The following is a 21,072-nucleotide window of genomic DNA, read 5'->3' on the forward strand; positions in this document are numbered from 1 at the left end:
TGATTTCTAGTCAACAAATCTTATGTTGATATGCTTTTCAATAAAATAATTAAAATTAGGCCAATTCCTAGATTTGTTTCTTGCATTCTATTAACTTTTACTTCTCTCTCTTTCTTCTATTCTTATTTATACTCTTCATCTTCCACTTCCTTTTTTAAATAATGTTGACCTCATAGCAATGAATAAAGACATAGTTTGTAAAAGAATGAAATTCTTTGGAGAGACTGTTCAATCATTTCCCCAAGATTAAGTCAAACTGTTTGGTGTCAGTTTCTTAGCAATTTTGACAAAATAGGTTTTAGGTTTATTTAAATCCAGACAGAACTTTTTTTTATTAAATCCTTTCAGAGAATAGTATTTTATGACTATTCAAGGATTTCATTAAATTTCATACTCTGAAGGAATTTAAACTACTCCACTTTTATTTTAAAATTACCTGTTTTATGATAATCAATTTAAAAATTTTGTTTGTTCTTTAAATTTATATATTTGCATTATATATCAGAATATGTCTTTTTACCTGTTGCTATGTTTAATAGTTAAAATGAATTATGTTAACTATATTTGAAGCTGATGTCTATAGCTAGAAAAAAAATGCTTATTCTAACTTACTCATCATAATTTTGCTTACAAGTAAATTGAGAAGGATAACCTTTTGTAAGGTTAAGTAACATGGTGGATTAAATGCAAGTCTCAGAGTATAAAACTTTTGACTTCCTTTCTGGTTCTTACAGGAAAATTTGACTAGTGAATAGATGTGCAAGGTACTTATATTATGCATGTTCATTGCTTTTATCCTTACTATAACCCTACCAAGTAGGAATTATTATTATCAGCCTCAGCCTCTCTTAACAGGTGGAAGAACTGAGACAGAGAGAGTAGCAAACGAAAGGCAGAAATGGATAGCAAACTTGGTCATTTTGGGCTATAAAATCCATGGCCTTAATCATGATGTCACATTGCCTCAATGGAAGGAAACATCACATTCCAAAGCTTCTGTAACTCAAATAGATGAGTCATAGCAGGACACTAAGGACTATAAAGAAAGATAAAACAAACTACACTTTGGAAAAACCAATCAACCAACAAACACAAATAACCAAAAAAAAAAGTTAGATCCGAATACATGAAGAATGAACAGGACCCTAGTCAATGAACTTGATATTTGGTCTTTCATGTTTTGTATTTAATTCTACTTTATTTTTATTTTTTTACATAAATATATCAAATTCATCTTAAGCATTAAGGTTTGGTTTAGCTCTGTTGTTATTGTACTGAGTTGTCAATAAGAAACCAATAAAGGAAGATTCAGATTATGCTCTTTCATTGGCTCTGTAACATTTTAAGATTTTTGAAATCTATTTTTATTTAAATAAAATATTTGAACATTTTTTATTGCTGTAAGCCTATTTCTAGTGCTTAAGAGTTCAGAATATCTACATGTAAGTTAAAAAGACTGACAGAAATTAATTGATTTTATTCTTGTAACTGACAAATTTAATACAACACAGATGTTTGTTGAAATAGAAGTGATTTACTTTACCTTATCTTCAAATAGAAATTATATACTCTTAGATTGATATTTTAGCTTCTTTTCGTTAATGTGATTTAATAGATATTTTCCAAACATATCTGGAATATTTTCTTCCTTAGCATTTCTTTTCTCATAAAACATTTAAAAAATGTATTATATAATTTTTTCTAATTCTTTTTCTCCATCAGAGTGTTCCTTTGTTTTATTTTTATTTTTATTAAGTTTATTAGAGTGACATTGGTTAATAAAATTACATAGGTTTCAAGTGTACAATTCAATAATCTGTCATATGTATATTGCATTGTGTTCACCACATATCCTTCCATCACCATATATTTGATCCCTTTTACCCTTATCTACCTACCTCCCACACCTTTTCCTTCTGTCCACTAAATTATTGTGTTTCTATGAGTTTTTCTTTGTCTTGTTCATTTGTTGCTTTAAGTTTTATATCCCACATATAAGTGAAATCATATGGTTCTTAATTTTTTTCTGTCTAACTTATCTCAGCATGATTATCTCAAGATCCATCTGTGTTGTTGCAAATGGCAATATTTCATCTTTTCTTATGACTGAGTATATTCTATTGTATGTATATCCTGCATCTTCTTTATCCACTCATCTATTAAAGGGTGTTTTGATTGTTTCCATGTCCTGGCCACTGTGAATAATGTTGCAGTAAACATCGTGATGCATATATCTTTATGGATAAATGTTTTCAACATTTTGTTGTAGATATCCAGAAGAGGGATTGCTGAATCTTATGGTAATTCTATTTCTAATTTTTTGAGGAACCTCAATACTGTTTTCCATAGTGGCTGGACCAATTTACATTCCCACCAGCAGTGTATGAGGGTTCCTTTTTCCTCACAACCTCTCCAACACTTGTTATTACTCCTTTTGTTGATAATAGCCACTGTAACAGGTGTGAGATTGTATCTCATTGAGGATTCGATTTGAATACCCTAATAGCTAGTGAAATTGAGTATCTTTTCATATCTGTTGCCATTTATACGCCTTCTTGGGTGAAGTATCTATTCTGATCCTCTGCCCAGTTTTGATTTGGATTGTTTTTCTTTTGTTGCTGTTGAGTTGTATGAGTTCTTTAATTATTTTAGATTTTAGTCCCTTTATCAGAGGCATTGTTGGCAAATATCTTTTCCCATTTTTTTTGGCTGTCTTTGTTTTGCTGATGGTTTCTCTTGCTGTGCAGAAGCTTTTTAGTTTGGTATTTATTTATTTTTGCTTCTACTTCCAATGCCTTTGAGGTCAATTTATAAAATCTGCTTTAAAACCAAGGTTCATGAGTTTAGTACCTATGTTTTCTTCTACGCGGTTTATTGTTTCAGGCTTTATATTTAGATCTTTGATCTAGTTTTGAGTTAATTTTGACGTATTGTGACAAATAGCAGTTTAGTTTGATTCTTTCACATTTGGATTTCCAATTTTCCCAGCACCATTTATTGAAAAGGCTTTCTTTTCTCCATTGTATGTTTTTGGTTTCTTTGTCGAAATTATTTGCCCACATATACGTGGATTTGTTTCTGGGTTCTCAGTTCTCTTCTATTGGTATGTGAGTCCATTTTTCTGCCAATCACATACCATTTTGATTATTGTTGCTTTGTAGTATAATTTCAAGTTAAGCGGTGTGAAACCTCCAGCCTTGTTCTTTTTTCTCAGGATTGCTTTGACTCTTCAAGATCTTTTATGATTCATACAAATCTGACAAAACTTCACCCTTAATCATTTGCCTTTTTCTTTTATGCATCAATCCATTTTTAAGATTATGATTTCACAAATTACTTTTCTCTCAATTTATTACAAAATGATTCATTCTCTTGTCTATACCCAAAAGAATTGAAAACAGGGACTTGAACACATACTTGTACATCAACTTTCATTGTAGCACCATTCACAGTAGGCAAAATGTGGAAACAACCTAAGTGTCCATCAACAGATGGATGGATAAGCAAATATGGTACATTCATACAATAGAATATTGTTTAGCCATAAGAAGAAAAACGTGTGCTACAGCATAAGTGAACCTCGAAAACATTATTCTAAATGAAATAAATCTGACACAAAGGGACAATACTAGATGATTGCATTTATATTAAATACTGTAATGGGAAAATTCATAGACACAGAAGGTAGATTAGAGGTTACCAGAGGTTGGAAAGGAAGGGAGAATGGGAAGTTATTGCTTAACAGTTACAAAGTTTCTGTTTGGTGTGATAAAAAATTTTGGAAATAGATGATAGTAATGGTTGCACAACATTGTAAATATAATTGTGTTGAATTGCACATGTAAAATAGTAAATTTATGATACATATATGTCCACAATTTAAAAATAATGTAATATACCACAAAGAATTGAATTATACACTTTAAATAGTGAATTGCATGATATGTGAATTATATCTCAGTAAAGTTGCTAAAAAGCTTAAAGTTTGCAAGGTGTTCCTTTGTTAAGAGGAAGGTGGTCAATACTTTTCTGTCCTTGTGATAGGCTGTGGGATAGACCATACTGATTAATATATCAGTATAAAATAGAATGCTACTATAATGAATGGTTGCACAGCAAGAATGTGTTATACGTTAATAAGGTGAACTGTGCATGATGACATGCTATTATGCTATAAAAGTCTCTAGGCTCCTCCAGCTTGGTGAATTATTGCCTTACTTGGGGGAGGGGATAGTTAATCACAAAACTTTGGAGTCTTTCTTGTTAGAAAGTCATTTTGGAGCTTTGTATTCACACTTGTAGAGACAATTAAGAGTTTCAAGATATATTTAAGAAATAGAACTAGAAAGACTTGGAGATAAAATTGATTTGGAGGAGGAAAGTGTCAAGAACAACTGAATCCTAGATTTTGAAACCAAACAATTGAGTGGATGTTGGCTCCATTTATCATGATAGGAAAATTGGGATGGAGAGTAGAGAGGTGAAGAGTTTACTTTTGTTGAGTGTGAGATACCTATAAGACATCCAAGTGGAGCTATAAAATTAGAAGAGGCTTCTGAGATGAAAGTATTAATTTTGGAGTCTTGATATAGACTCCAAAGTTAAATTTGGGAGAAGTTAAAATTGGGAGACTAAAACGAAATTGCCCAGTAAGTGAGAAAATAGTGAGAATTGAGCTCAGACCAAGCAGTTCCAACATTCAAAGGTTGAGCATAGAGGAACAACACTCAAAGAAAAACTGAGGCCCTACTGTAATGGAATTAAAGAGGACAGAATGCTGAATAAAGGAAGGCTTGGCCAACCTCCAGTAGTATAAGAATTGAAGTTTCCTTTAGTTTTAGTGATGAGGAAGTCATTGGTAATCTTATAAATAGTAGTTTTGGCAACACTGTGTATGGGTAAAGGCCATACTGTATTTCACTGAGAAGTAAATATAAGGTGGTTAAATGGTAATAGCCAGTGTAGACACCCTTTTGAGGAATTTTAGCTGAAAGGGTTCAAGAACCAGTATGAACCAGAGAGGTATGAGGAATCTATGTTCTGCCATCTACTATTTGATCATTGGCAAATCACTTAATATTTTGATTTCGTATCCTAATGGGGATGATACTAACAAGAGTGCTTACTTCAGGGATTGGTCGAAGAATGTTTATAACAGTGCTTTGCTGCTAAGTATTTAATAACTAAGCTATGATTAATTTTGATCTGGATATTATAATATCCTTGATATTCTAGGGATCTTTTCAATGATGAAACTAAACTTCATATTCTTCAAATATGTTCCTAGTTAGGAACACCAAAGCCAGAACAATCAGAGGATAAAGATAGAAGAAATTAAGTCTTTTTATACTAATTTTAATTTATTGTTACTAATAGTTGGTTATAAAGTCTTTCCAATTTCCCATTCTCCATATCCAAATATTTTTACATATTTCCTACTATCCTATAATATTTTATTGCAGAGATAAAATACAATGTTTTTGTTACATCCATTGCTTAAAATTATTGTGAAATTGAAAGAATTTTTTAAAATTATTGTTTTTAATCAAAAAAGATATTTATATGTGGAACTATTATTCTGCATAACTAACAGACTATACATTATCTTCCTCTCTCTTTCTACTGTATGTTGCATATTGTCTGTATAATTTTAGGAAAGGAGCTGTTTTGGCAGATGCTAAATCTCTAAATTAAAAATAATTTAGAATATTTTGCATATTTAGTTACTTTTTATATTTCCTATTTATGTATATTTTAATGCCTTTTAAAAATACAAATCTAGCTTTTCATTTTCCTCCATTTCAATTCGCTTTTTTTGAGCTGTAATGCATCTTTTTTAAACGGATATTTCTCAGATTTCAATTTAAAATGCTCAGTTCATTACTATGGACCCACCTAGTGTCGACTTTTCAAATTCATTTCCTTATTATGTGCATATGCTTATGCTAAACATCATATAAGTCATATAATAAATGAAATGTTTAAATAATCTTAACAGTTAAAAGCTCATTTCAGAATCTTAAATGTTTTTGTTACCTTTCTTATGTATGCATTTTATGCAGTCTAAACAATCTGAAAATCATTGACTATAGGTTAAACATGCAGCGACTAGAAAGCATCTTATTGCTCCTTTCAGCATCATTCACTCAAGTGGAAAATACTATCACTAGTATGAAGAGCAGTGTTATTAAAAGAAGTCATTTTACATAAGAATTTGTGTGATTTATTTTATGCACTGAAGTTATTTTTCTAAGTTTATAAACAATAATTATTGACTGTAATAATTGCTAATGTTATATTGCATTTTACAGTTTGCAAAGCATTCTTCATGTATATTATAATATTAAATATTTATATCATCTTTGAAAGATAGGTATTGTTATCATTCCTAATTTACAGATGAGGCAACTGAGGATCAGAGATGTATTAGAGCAGAATTACAACCTGAATCTAGGTTTTCTGACTTTACATAATGAGTGTTTGTGTTTATTCATTATTTTATATTGCTTCTGAGATTTTGGTATATAACTCAGTCAATACATTATCTATTATAGCTAACTATGTATTCGGTATGCCTGTTACATAAAATTAGGACTTGCTATCATGTACATAAAGTGTCAATGTTCAGAAACTGGCCTATTTGCTAATTAAATTAATAAGATTTAATTACCTTTACTGGACAATCCAATATTTTTTTTCATTGCATTTCTGTAAGCTCATTTCTGATCAAGTGAAACATTTCATTTAAATCAATTTAATTTTATGTGTTTATTTTCGATATCTACCATACATTGAAATATAAAACTTATTACTTAGATATTTATGATAATCATTGCCCCAGATTTCCTGCTTGTAAGTTTCTGATTAAATAGAAACAAACTGTTCCTTTTCCTTGTCTGGGAAAGAAAAAGTCCAATACAGGCCATTTACCCAAGCAAACTACTTAATGCATTTACTTATTATTATTATTATTATTATTATTATTATTATTATTATTATTATTTGATATTGGGTTTCCCTCTGAAATGGAGAGAAGGAAATGGAAGAGGAGAAGGAAAGGAAAAAAGGTGTTGGATTGCCATACCCTCTTCCCCTACACTGCTATCTCTCAACTCGTGAGACTCAATATGCAAAAGGACATTTCTGCTGCTGCTTTGAATTCTTGAGTAAATAATGAAATGATCTGCATCAAGTAATGGACAACATAGAACTTCTAAGGTCGAATATTACTGTGGTCTGACAGTTGGTCTCAAGGTGCTACAAAGCCAATTGTAAGAATGCAAACCTATGTCACAGCTCTGCACAGCTGCTGAGTGGTTGTAGTTACACTCAGAGTATCACAAGAAGGTCGTGAGGCCCTATGTGGAGGGTCAGTCTACAATTCGTCCGGGAAGTTGTATAGTGCTGGAGTGATTTACTCCTGGTCTTCTTGCCTGAGGTTACCACCACCCCTTCCTGGTTATGGTGGCTGGTGTTTTCAAGGCAGGATCTGGCAATGAACCTATGTGCTGTGGCGGCCAGTGCTGAACCATAGTTGTCAATAAAAGGAAAAGGCAAGTTGATAGGCAGGTAGGTTTTTGCCTCAAACGTGGTGGTGCAGGACACCTGAGACTGATCAGACACTGGCCACTCTTAGTGTTCAGGCCACTGTGCATGCCAGTGACCCTCTGTCCGGGACTAATGGATGTGGACAAGTTGCATGGGCTCTACAAGAAGGGCAGTGGACAGACAATGCCGCATGAAGACAATCCTGTCTCATGGTAGTTGATGGAGTGCTCAGGGCATACCCTGGACGTTGATGCACATGTCAGGCATGTCCCTTTCCTGCCCTTTCTGCACTGAGGCAACTGGGAACAAGCTACCTGCCACACTTAAGCTGGTCTCAACTTCTTCTTGGCCATGGTCTGCACCCCTAGTGGCTGCTTTTTCAAGTTTAGTTGTTCGTAATTGCAGCCTGTCCGCCTGTCAGCCTTCTGGTAGGTGGGCTAAACTTAGCGGAAAGATGTTAACATACTTTTAATTTTGTTCATATACAGATGCCCATATAAGTGTATTTGTATATATAAACATACATTTATATTGAAAATAATTAATCAAATAAAGGTTTTTTGCTCTATTTGAGGTGCTTGAAGCATTGGAAAAACATTGAGGTAGATGATTGTATGCAGTTACCTGGTATATTACATACATATATACATATGTGTGTGTCCGTGTGTTTATATGTAGATATACATACATATAAACATATATATAAAAGTGTTTATATGTATGTGTGTATATACATATATATGTATATATATATGTATATGCACATATATACACATATATATACATATATATATGTATATACACACATGCATATAAACACTTGGGGAAATAATCATTGTTATGCCGTAGTTTACACATCAAAACAATTAACAATCTTCTCTAGGAGTATATTATGTTAGTTTCCTTTTCAAGATTGGCCTAGAAGGAGATGTGAACGTGTTATATAGTCTTCTGGATATCCTATGTTGGAATCTCTATGCCAACAGACAGTACGTGTGTTTAAAGAAAGCATAAAATGCTTAGTAACTTAGATATGTCTTTTCTGTCCAAAGATTGGTTGCAGTGTAAATAAAGGGCATAGTAAATGCCCTTTAAGGGCATAGTGTTTCTGAGGAACACATGCAAACAGTAAGAAATATAACAATTATAGTTGCATAGTATATTGGGATAATAAAAAAAGTAATAGATATAGGAAAAAAGGCAAATGTGATTAAATAAGGCATTTTGTGGTATATGTTATAAAATATAAGTATCTACTTTAAAATCTTTTAATATTTCAATAGTTTTCTCAGTTTTAGAATTATTTTGGTGTAATGCTTTTCTAACTATGCTTTGAAGAGAGGGTTTTAGTATAATACTCTGCCACCATAACTGCTCCATCCCTTACCACACAAACTCATCCCTATTCTTTAGCTTAATATTTCTATAATCCTCAGGTTTGGTTTTGTTTTTGTTTTTGTTTTGTTTTTGAGAAAGTGTTACAAGGCTAAAAAGTTCGAAGACTACTGCTTTAGATTTTTTATTAACCAGTTATAACTAGTTTATTAGCTGCCTGGTTTTATTTGCAGAATGTTTATTTAAGTAGCATACACTTCAATGCAAAATCATCCACTGAATAAAATAGTCTTCCAACTTTTTGTACTTCATTCATTCATGCATGTTAGGCTCAGGATAAAGTCTGTTGTAATCCTGTTGAACACATCTCTGAAAGCTTTCTAAAGTTGGGTCATTAAATTAACCAGTCTACTTCTCTCTGATACTGAATTTTGCTCTTATATGGATATGTCAGATTCAGGGATCAAGGACAATTTTTTGAATTCTACATCTGCTTTTATAATTACTTTAGCCTAGGTATGCAGACAGAACTGCATGCATATGACCAAAAAGCATTTTTGTATGTATTTGATAGTAATTATAGAAAAATAGAGATGAGATAAATTTATTATTTTTAAACTGATGGAACATAAGTGATATCTCATTCATGTTTTTCATAACTAGTCTTGTGCTCAGGCAGCATTTCCCATTTTCTCCTTTACCTCCTCAGCATATTAATAGAATGGCTTCCAATTTGTTTAATTGGCTTAAGAATTTACTTAAATATGTTTTAATTCAGAGGAGGTTATTTGCCCTTTTTTTGTACTTAGATGCATCCATTAGAATGTCCTTTATGTAAGAGTGTAGTTTCCTTTTAAAAGAAATTTATTGCTTTCCCTAAACTAAAAAAGAGTGGGCATCTATAACATATGTGTTGGTATTTATTGTTCCCCTGCCATGCTTCCAGAATATCAGAATGATAAGGGGAAATCATTAGGTTCTCTCCATTTACTTTAACAGTTTTAATTGGACAGGATCATTATTACATTTTCGTTTAGTGAATTGTGGGTTAGATTTTCAGTGAATCAAACTGTTCAGGTTGCTTATGAGGTTCAGCCCTTGGCATAATGTCACTAATGATTTCTACAGGACCTTGAAATCAAGCAACAGGAAAATCTATCAACAAAGAGATATAAATGGAATATTTTTAGATCAAAAATAAGATTCAAAGCTTTGTACTGAAAGAAAAGTACAAGGGTGGGCAATTGCATACTTGATCACTTTAAATGCAATCAAAATGGCAGTGCCTGCCTAATTGCCAAAATAGCATCTGGACACATGGAAAAATGAAACAGCAGTTGTATTTGATAGGGATTATTGCCATTATGAAATTAATAAGTCCCTTATGTTATGAAAGCAGTGGTTAGTTCATTATTATTTTTTCTCAAAAACTTTAGACATGTTTTGATTTCAACATTTTTACTGGTGTATTTTTCCTAGAGTATGCGGTGATACCTTTTATGATGCAGTTCCTAATATGGAGACCCTATGTTCTTTCTTGAGTCCTTTTAGTGGAAGGGAATGAAATATTTGTGTTTGTGCATATATGTGGTATGTGTGCGTGTATGCGTGTGCACATGCAGAAGGGTCGGGGAAAGTTGTAGAATTCAAGATTTCATTTGCCAGAGATGAACTCTGTTCTCCTGGTATTTTAAGAACATCTCTCACAAGTGACTGCCTAATTGTCCAGATCAATGGCTTTTTAAATAGACCTCTTTTAAAAAAATTGTCCTTGTGTTATTTGTTCTTTCTCGAAACTTTAAATATTTTTGGTTTAATGCTTTACTCACCTTATAAAATAGCCTTTCATACTTATGAAATAAAATCTACTTTTTCTATGATATTTCTACACAATTCAGTGGACTATTTCCATCTCTAAGTTGGAAACCTCTACTTATATGTTCTGCCATTATGTCATATTCAAAGTAACATCACTTTTCCCACAAAAAATCCCAAATTCCAAACTTCTATTAATACCACAACTGTTTTCCATGAACTTTAACACTCCACCACATGTTTTTTCTTACACTTCAATCCTAGGTTAGGTAAGGCTTTTTTGAGGACGTAATATGTAAACCTAGATATAAAATCGATGATGGGGAGGCAAGCATATTCCCATCTTGGGAAACAGATTGTGCAATGGCCTTGTGATACCAGTACACACAAACGTAGGCTCCTGAGGTATCCAGATTTTTTTCTTCAGATAAAGAATGCCATGGGTATTATAAAGCTTGAAATGAATGATGTTAAGGATACAATAAATAACGAGACAGAGACATCTATCTTTATAGAGCTTAGAAGCCAAGTAGAAGGAACTTACATTCTACTTGGTATTATGAAAATCCCAAAAGGGATAACAGGTGAGGAATTGATATAAGATTCCAGTAGGATGTGATGTTTCAAAAAATCTTAAAGGATGAGTAGAAATTATCCTGAAAAATTAGGGTAAGGGAGTATGGAAGATATTCCAGGAAGAATGTACATTTCACACAAAATCATTGAAAGAAGAAACAACATGCTATTTGCCCTCAAATATACCTATCTATTAGAGCTGGAACATGAAGTTCATGGCATGTTGGGAGAGGTGAGGCTGGATAAGAAGACTATGACAGAGCATGAAGAGACAAATATTTAATTTATAATAAGGCTGTCACCTCTCAAACTTGAGTTATATACAAGCCTCTTTAGAAGAAAAAAAATTATATAACCCCAAGAATATATTCACTGTGGTCTTTGAATTTCAATTAAAAAAAAAAAAAAAAAAACATTTATTCTAGAAATGAATATTTCAAATTGAGGATTGTCATTAAAAATGAGAATTTTGGTCTTTCTAACAGGTAAAATAGTTTTTAATGATAATAAAAAAATTATGCATTAATCACAGGTTTCTGAAAATATGTCTGTGTGGAATCTGCTGACCAGAATTTGAGAAATACTGTGTATAGTTGATGGGCAACCATTGGAGAGATTTTAGTTTAATTAGATGTGTATTTAAATAATTTAATTCATGTATACTTAACTTTTTTTTGAAAAAGCAGTGAACTCGTATTTGAAATTGGCTCCATATATCTTCTCGTCTGAAGACCCAGGCTGGTGGAATAGTCTCTATCTGAATATGCTACTTTCATGGTGAAAGGCAGAAACAAGATAAAGTGGCCGAGCTAAATAAAACATTTACACAGAAAGTTCTGTGTTCCATTGGCCAAAGCAATGTCTAAGATAAAATCAATGGGATAGGAAGTAAACTCCATCAGCAGAGAAGTATAGCATGGGAGAGAACAAATTATTTATGAATAAATAATATAATTTAACATTAATGTTAAAGTTTTGATTTTTTGCTAAGCTGAGAGGTTAAAAAGTGGTTATCTCATTATAGTTATAAATTATATTTTCATTAAAAGATGTTGAGCATCATTCCTTTAAGAACCATTTCGATTTTCTTTGAACAAGTTATATTTTTAAAAGTTGAAATATTAGAATATGTTTACTTTATTACTTATTTATTTTTTATTAAAAATTATTGAGATAACATTGATTAGTAAAATAAAATTATATTATTTGCCTGTTTTACTATTGGATAATCTTTTTTCTCATTGATTTCAAAGAGCTCTTTACATATTATGAAGGCTAGCTCTTTCCTTTGATATGAGTTGTGTATATTTTTCCCAACTTGTCTCATGTCTTCTGATTTCTTTACAGTGACTTTTGTCATTCAGAAGTTTTTGATGTTTGTATACATAAACTGAATAAATCTGAAGTTTGGTCCACAAACCAGGAAAGACATAGACATATTTTTGTATTTTTAAAGATGTGCTTAGGATATTGGCATATCTTAAAAACGTTTGTAGTATTTTAGTCTATGATTTATTTTAAGCAAGATTTAAAAATAAATGTTTTTGATTATAGACCCATGATTAGTTTAGAGTTAATTAATATTTAGGTGTTTTTAAGTACTAATATTCGGTTTCATTCCTAAATAGTTCTTCAACTTCAGGAAATTTTACAAATACCAATTTTCCTTTTTTTTTCTCATTTTATGAAAGTATGCAGTATAAACAATGAAATCACTGTCTGTTTCTTTAAGTGCGTGTGTGTGTTTGTGTTTTATAATACAAGTGTAGATTAAAGATTCTATATGTATTTACTGATTAATTGAATGAATACATTATTTTGGTAAAGTCTGTTTTCTTGTCTTTTCATCCTGTGCATGGTCTGACTGAATTGATTTCTATATTATGGCAGTAGTAATTTTTTAACAATAACATGAAAAAAAGATGCTATTTGGCAGAAGTTCTACAGAGTATTCAAAAAACTCATTTTAAAAACTAGGTTTTCTTAAACATAATTTGCCTGTCAGAATTTTTAACATTTCAATTTTTTAGTTTGTCTTTGAGTTTCTCATTTGATGTTTTGAAATTCTTGATAAAGGCAGAGCCCCAAGTATTTATTTCCCGCTACATGCCAATTGCTTCCATCACACACATATGATGTGTTCGATAGTAATAAACAGCTTTTAATTCTCTCTTTAAATTAGGTAATGCTAATAAATGTAATTGTATTTAACAAGTAAAATGAAAGTTGTGACTTGAAAATTCAAGCACAAAATATTTTTAGATTTATGAATAGACAAATTCAATTATAAAATTTCTTTTGAAAACATGGCCTTTTTTGTGATCAATTAAGTTCTCCAGGTCATTTTAGTTTAATTGGATTTAGCTGAATTAACTTTAAGAAAAGATTTATTTTCTTTATCATCTAATCTTGATGTGTGAATGTAGTTATGACATACTTTAAAAGGTTAAAATAAACTACAAGGACTAGTCTTAAAAAGGATATATAACTGGGATAAAGTGGAAGGATAAGAAATTTTATTTTGCAACTTATAAATTGATTTATCAAAGGAAAGATTATAGAGTCAGAACTTAGGAGTTGAAAGGAAACTTAAAACTCATCTTCCCTGAAGTGTTAAATACTTAAGGAAGACTACGTCACTAGTAAGAAAGAAATAGAGGCTCTTTTAGAATACAGACCTCCTAACTTTCAGAGAGTCATAATTCTTTCTGTGCTGTTCTAGATATAAGTAGACTGAACATTGTTAAGGAGTAATATTTTCATTTACTATGAATAAGATATTTTTTTTTGTCATTTACTTAGTATGCTATCAAAGGACAATATGGAGAATAAAAAGTATATGGAGAATAAAAGTATAATCAACTTAAAAATTGAGCTAAGTGTTCAAATATTTTTATATTTTACTCATTTTTAGTTCGTATTTCTGTTCTAATTAGTATCAAGAAATACACACAACATCTACAGTGGAAAAGTATATGCTAAAATATATACTGAAAAGTATATATATATATTTTATATATACTTTATATAAAAAATATATCAAATATATATATATTTTAGTATATACTTTTCCACTATATAATAAAATATTTTGTAGAAATAATCTAACAAGTAAGAATCAAAGCCTTGGTGTAGCAATATTATGGTGCTACTACTTTTCACTTTTCTGCTGCCTCTTTTAAAATGTCAGTGCAACCGATGTTCATAACAGCATTATTCACGGTGGTCAGGACATGGAAGCAACTGAAGTGTCTAACAATAGATGATTGGATAAAGAAGATGTGGTATTTATATACAATGGAATATCGCTCAGCTATAAGAAGGGATGAAATACTGCCATTTGCAACAACATAGATGAACCTTGAGATAATCATGCTAAGCGAAATAAGCCATACAGAAAAAATTGAAAACCACGTGATATTACTTATATGTGGGATATAAACCTAAAAGCAACAAACAGAGACTCTTGGACATGGAAATAGACTAGTGGTTACCAGAGGGGAAGAGAGAGGTGGAGGGGGCGGGAGGTTGATGGAGTAAAAGGGGTCTAGTCTAATATGTTGTGACAGAAATAAATCTAACTATGGGTGGTGAACATACAATGCAAAATATATATGACTTACTGTTGAATTGTAAAAAGAAAAAAAAAAAGAAAAGAAAAAAAAAGTCAGTGCAGTGTGTTCCCTGAATTTCTTCCCAGGTTGAGAAATTAGAATACAGTTTGGTAGCCAAGCACACTTTTTAAAGTTATGGTCTCATTTGAATGACTTCTCATGGATTATATGGATTTTTTATTCAATAGGTGTCTTCTGATTTTTACCACTAGAGTGACTGGTTCATGTCTTTCTCATGAACTGACAGCCATTAGACATCAGTACTTATCACAAGGAGAGATGATTGTGTAATGAGTAAAAATAATAAAAGTATAAGTTCAGTTGGTCTTATCTTCTTAATAGACACCCTTTGCCTGAAATGATTCTTTCTGTACAATGGAAATTCCAAAGCAAAGTAGCTATATGGGGACCAGAAAATAGATGTTTTACCTAGGAATCTAAATATTGTAATTGTAATAAGAGAATATTTAGGCATTATTTTTTAAAAGAGAGCCAAATTATATAATTCCTATTGATTATTATCATTCTTATTACCAGAAATAGCATAAAGGTACTATTGTTTAACTTTTTTCAATGCTATATAAAAAAATCATTTATATCATGTTATTTGTGAGAATGGGACAATCCTCACTCAAATTTTATCCAAAGTTTGGACATTCACTTAGCATTAAAGGACTTTTATTAAGCACTTTCCCATGCACTTGATATTTAATTGCTATTAGTCTGTATTTAAAATAAATTAGCATTTGGTGCTTTTTGAGAGCTTTGGAGGAAAGATGTTATAACTCTGGTGTTCCCCATCTCTGCACTTCCTAGTTTTGGTATCTTGGACAAACTAATTAACTTCTTTTTGTAAGCTGCAATTCCCTCATTTTAGTTGGGATAATACAATTGCATATCTCATATTGTTTTAAACATTAAATGAGGTAATTTTATTTTATATGCATCACAGTGACTGGTAGAAAGTCCTCAAAAAATAAAATTTATCATTTTTAAATTTCTTCTAATTATTCTGAAGGTGATTAAGATATCAAACAATGGGAGCTATTGCTAGGAATGGCATCATCTCTTTGGGAGAAGTATGAGACAAGAATTTCTAACATGAATACATTCTTAACGTGTTCTTGAAGAATACTAGTTGGTCAAAAATGTGATCTGAGGACAATTCATATTTATATCCTGACAATACCATCTGTAGGCTGCTAAATGTCAATTCCCTGGCATACAGGTATTATGGAGAACTGAATTTTAGGTCTTTAACAAAGAAGATAGGCTATTGAATTTCTTAGGTGTTTTTCTGAAGAGATCTAATTACAAGACTCTGGTCTACTCAAAGTTTTAAGCTGCATGTAATAGGTCATGATGAGTTCATCATGAATTTGGTGAATGGCTCACTGATATATACATTGATTGGAAGTTCTTTTTTTTGAAAGACGGAGGGTTCTTTTTAAATATTTTTTTGTGGCAAAGTAAATAATAGTGAGGAGAAAAAAATTAGGTGAACATTTTCTCAATGTTCCTTGTTTCAAGTTAACTCAGTGTTGGTATTGTCTGACACTGATTTGCTTTAAATTCATTGTGGTTATAGCACTAAAAGTTTTATTTCTCAAAAGTAGCCTTCTAAATTCCATAAAATGTGAAAACTGAAGATTGATGGTAGGGACATATATCAAATATTAAAGTATAATCTGCATCTATGACTAGATATTTCAATTTCAATTATTAAAATATATGTTTAATAATTTATCTTAAAATATAGGAACAAAAATACTTCCTTTTAAAATGAGAAGATAAATATTGGAAATACTTGCTTGAAACAATGTCTAGTAACGGGTTAAATTTGGAAATAATTTGTTTACAATCTTAAAAATTCCTGATATTCTCCGAGAATTTTCCAGTAGCATTCAGTAGCATTTCTTACATTTCTTTAGCCTATGTGAGTCTCCTTTTTATACTTGCAGTGGAAACAACATGAGCTGAAAAGCACACTTTTTCAGGTTTATTCCATTTTCCATAAACTGCTGTAGAAGTGTCAAAGAGACTCATTAAATGAAAAATTGTTTTGTATGGTTTTCTGTTGTAGTTTGTGCTTTGGTCTTCTCTGAAGATGTAATTAGGTTTCTATAACTGTGTGTCTAGATCATTTTTATTTTTCCCACCAATTTAATTATCCCTCAGTTAAGTTCTTGTCATTACTTTTCATTCATTTGTTTATTTTTGCTTAAATTTTTTTTAACATATTTGCCTGAGGGGCTTGGATATGAAACAATTTGAATTTTGATTTTATATATATATATATATATATATATATATATATATATATATATATATTAGATTTGTTACAAATTTTTCTTGAGTTCTTATTTTAAAGTTATTACCACTTAACATGGTAAGCATTTAATAGATATTCAGTGAATGCAAAAGTGTATCTCAATCTACATATATTATGAAACCTTCTGGAGACCTACTTATAATAGTATAGCAAAAATCACATTCGGATGTTAATTCCTATGTAGAGAATACCTGATACATAAGCAATTGATTGTGTTTAACTCTTCAGATAATTGATGAATATAGATTTATTTAACATATATTCTAGGGTAGTCATTAACATATTTAGTATTTAAAAATTTTAATATTTAATGTAAAATATAAATATATAGTCATTTACTATTAAACATCAGATCGATTGTATCAATTCAATCATTTAATGAAATTACCAATGACAGAATTTGATGAGAACATTTTGGAACTGCCTTCTTTTTTGCTGACATTCCAAATCTTGCAGAAATTCTAATTTGCAGTATAGAATTCAAATGAAAGAAAACTTCTATGGCCTAGAGAGGTACATTTAAACATTTCTGTTCCATTCAACCATCAAATACAGTACTAACTTAGTGCCAATGAGATTATATCAAATTTAATTTCATTATTTGAAATTATTTGAAAGCCTTTAGATCACTTAAAAAATGAGTACCATCTTGAGATTTTCATTCAGCTATTAAATTCTAGAGTGTTATTTTATTCTAAATTATGGTATCACAAGTGAAGTAAGATCTGGCTTCAAGTAACAAATGGGCCACTAACCAGTTGTATGACTTTAAATTCCTTTTGCCCAAGTTTAAACATGGGGAAACTTAGGGATATGCATTCTCACTCTTTTCTATGCTGCATGTGATCCATGAGCTAATCTATGTGAACAAAATTCCTATGAGCTTGGAAGTTCCATTAGTTCAAAATATCATTATTAGAGTGATCATTATTATATTTGGCAAATTTTCTGTCTATTTCCCAGTCTATTTCAATTCTTTCAACAGGGATAATTGTGCAAGAAATAATTTGTTTTCAAATGGCTACAGGAATGTTTACAGAAGTGGGTTGAGATCTTAAACTGACTTCCTAACATTTTCCTATACATTCTTTGTGTTTATTTGGCATATGTATACTTCCACATACATATGTTAAGTGTCTATGAAAACAAAACCAAAGACAAGGAAGGTTCTGATACGAGCATCTTTCCTTTGTACTATAGTTGGCCTCAGATACTCATACTCTCTTTTTTACCTGCTCTGCTGACCTTCTGGATTAGAGTTTCAGAGAAACAACCAGAGGTAGTTGCTGTAGCAAGACAGCAGCTGGGACCATACGGATCTCAGCATCCTGCCTTATGGCCATTATCTTTGTTTCTATCTTTATGCTGCCACTATGTCTCCTTCTTGTGCTCTCCCTGCATCCTCTCCTCACTGCCTCCTCCTCTTCCTGACTCCAGCTCCCATTGCCCCTTCTAACTACCCTTCCGCCTTCATTTTTCTCTATTTATACAAGAGGAAACAAGGTTCTCTAATTGAGAAAAATTTTTTAAAAACTATTTTTTAAATTGTATGTAGCCATGCAGCTACCATTTCTTAATTCCCATAACCACTGTTAACAATAGAAAAAAATTATTTTTGTATACTCTATTGATTAGAGTGTATCAAATTGTAGGTCTCATAAGGGCTGAAAAACAGATATTTAAAATACATGCAACAATTTTCTCATTTTTCTATGTAGGAGTGGGTTGTTGCTGTAATAAAAAAATAATTTGAGGCTAACGACAAGGAAGAATAGTGAGTAATATCCTTCCCCCTTCCCCAACTGCTGAAAATGAAAATCATGTCAGCATCAAGTCATTTTTGCCACATCCCTTGTTAACAGCTTTTTTAGGGTGGGTCATAATTCTGTGTTTTGTTAGTGTCTTAACTCCATAGTGACATGCTTAAATCGTATTCCACATTGATTTTGTAGTATATATATGTTTATTTTTAGGAGACCCTGTGAATGATGGATCTCATTATTAAGTTATTATCAACTTTGTAAGAAAATATAAGCTTTGAATGAAGAATAAATTTATTAACATGAGAAGGTTAATAATTGATTTTGCTATTTAGAATGTGTATGGTGTCACATTGTGTGTGTCTAAGAAAGTAAACTTACTGTCTGCCTGTCGCCAGGAAAAAAAAAAGTGGGACCTAATCAAACTGCTGTGGGGTCAACCCTTGTGGTTTTAAAGGCCCTTAATGTTGTCCAGCTGCAAAATAAAAGGAATTGGGAGGGGAAGTTGTAAGGAGTAGAGGGGGTTGGGGGGGAATGTGTGGAAAAGAACAGGGAGTCTGGCTTTTATTTTTTTTTAAAGTGAGTTCAGTGCCAGCCTGGACATTGGCTGTGCAGACTATTGAGCCATTGTCTGCTCCATTTCCAGAATAGCCCCCAGTTAATCACTTCGGCTTTGAAGGGAATTTCCTCGTGGAATTCTCCACAGAAAATCTAATCAACTGACCTGCCCTCTCAACAATGGAAGGCTTTTTTTTCTCTCTTTCCCTTATTGGGGCGGGCTCTGTAATGTAGCCTTTTGTGCAGAATGAACCCTCCCAGTAGGAGTGGAGAGCGTGTGTGTGCAGGACTGTGTGTGTGTGTGGTAAAAGGCAGGTGTGTGTGTGTGTGTGGGGTGTGTGTGTGTGTGTGTGAAGAATGCACACTATCTCGTGTTGGTGAGTGTGTGCTTACTCCCTGACCAGATGCTGCGGTGCACGGGGCAGCCACCATCTCTGCATGCGTGTCTGTGTAAGTGTCTCTGTGTGTGTATGTGTGTGTGTGCGTGTGTATGTGCCTCTGTCATTTCATGTCAAAGGTACATTACCTGATTACCTTCCTTGTCTGCCAGATTTTTATCTAGATAATTGGAACTGTTATGGAGGCTGTGCCTTGCCAGCCAGCTTAGGATCTGTAAAGCCATAGTTTGTCCACCTTGTTATCTGTGGCTGCCTGGGCAGAGGAAATTAAAGAGATCCAAAGCCAGGGGAGCGCCTCCTACCCCTGACCTCCCCAGCAATCCCCTACAGGACAGTTTGTTAGTACCATCTTTTTGTTTTCATTTTTTGGTTTGGTTTGCATTTTTGTTCCCTCACATGTGTGTTATTTTGGCATGTGGTTACCTATTCCCCTCCACATCGCACATCGTGTTTTATGGAGTTTGGAGCTGAGGAAACTTTGGTTGGGTTGCCAGGACGTTCGCACCACTTTGTGGAAAGCACGAGCTAACAGTGAGACCGACAGAGTGAGTGACAAGTTGTTTACAGGTTTCCTTGAAGGGGCCTCTGCTATATTTCAATCTGTCAAAGTTGCTTTTCTTTCCTCAGAACAATGCCTGATTGTTGTATGTGAGAGAGAGAGAGAGAGAGAGTGTGTGTGTGTGTGTGTGTGTTTCCGTGTGCGCACGGAGAGAGCCTAGAAAAGGGTGAGAAGGAATAACAATTCTTTGTGTAAAAATGCTATTCCTATCAGTTTTTTTTTGCTTAATTAGTTAATAATGCAGTTTAATTGAGATTCTATTAGTATACAGATTTCTATTTTAATCAGCAACAAATGCATTTAAAATATACTGGGGTGTGTGTGTGTGTTTGTGTGTGTGTGTGACTTTTATTATTTAGAGGAAGAGAGTATGGGAAACGTGTTAAATGAGTTGACTTCTCACATTTGATGATGTCTAGAAGAGAGAATTAAAAGGAAAGGACAGGCACCCTGAGGTTGTCTAGTGCCTTGCAGCCCGAGCGTGCGGCTCAGTGGAGGGGGGGAGCGGCCAGACCCCGCTGCTAGAAGTGCGCTACCCCTTTAAGAGACTGGTCAAGGAGTCCTAGGAGAGGGAGGG

The 21,072-nt window shown here is 32.4% G+C and overlaps 1 protein-coding gene across 13 annotated transcripts in view; it reads left to right on the plus strand.

Moving 5' to 3' along the window:
• SOX5 (SRY-box transcription factor 5) overlaps positions 1–21,072 on the plus strand; it is a 907,668-nt gene that overhangs the window by 513,158 nt on the left and 373,438 nt on the right. Inside the window, exon 1 of one of the 13 annotated variants that reach the window (XM_039882496.1) lies at positions 19,873–20,481. The exons of the other annotated variants lie outside the window; for them this stretch is intronic. The gene's annotated coding sequence lies outside the window, so the exon portion shown is untranslated. Of the gene's footprint in view, positions 1–19,872; positions 20,482–21,072 lie in introns of those variants that run through there. 13 annotated transcript variants of the gene reach the window in all.

The sequence above is a fragment of the Pteropus medius genome, unplaced genomic scaffold (genome assembly GCF_902729225.1).
Source record: "Pteropus medius unplaced genomic scaffold, Ma_sr-lr_union100, whole genome shotgun sequence".
Taxonomy (NCBI): domain Eukaryota; kingdom Metazoa; phylum Chordata; class Mammalia; order Chiroptera; family Pteropodidae; genus Pteropus; species Pteropus medius.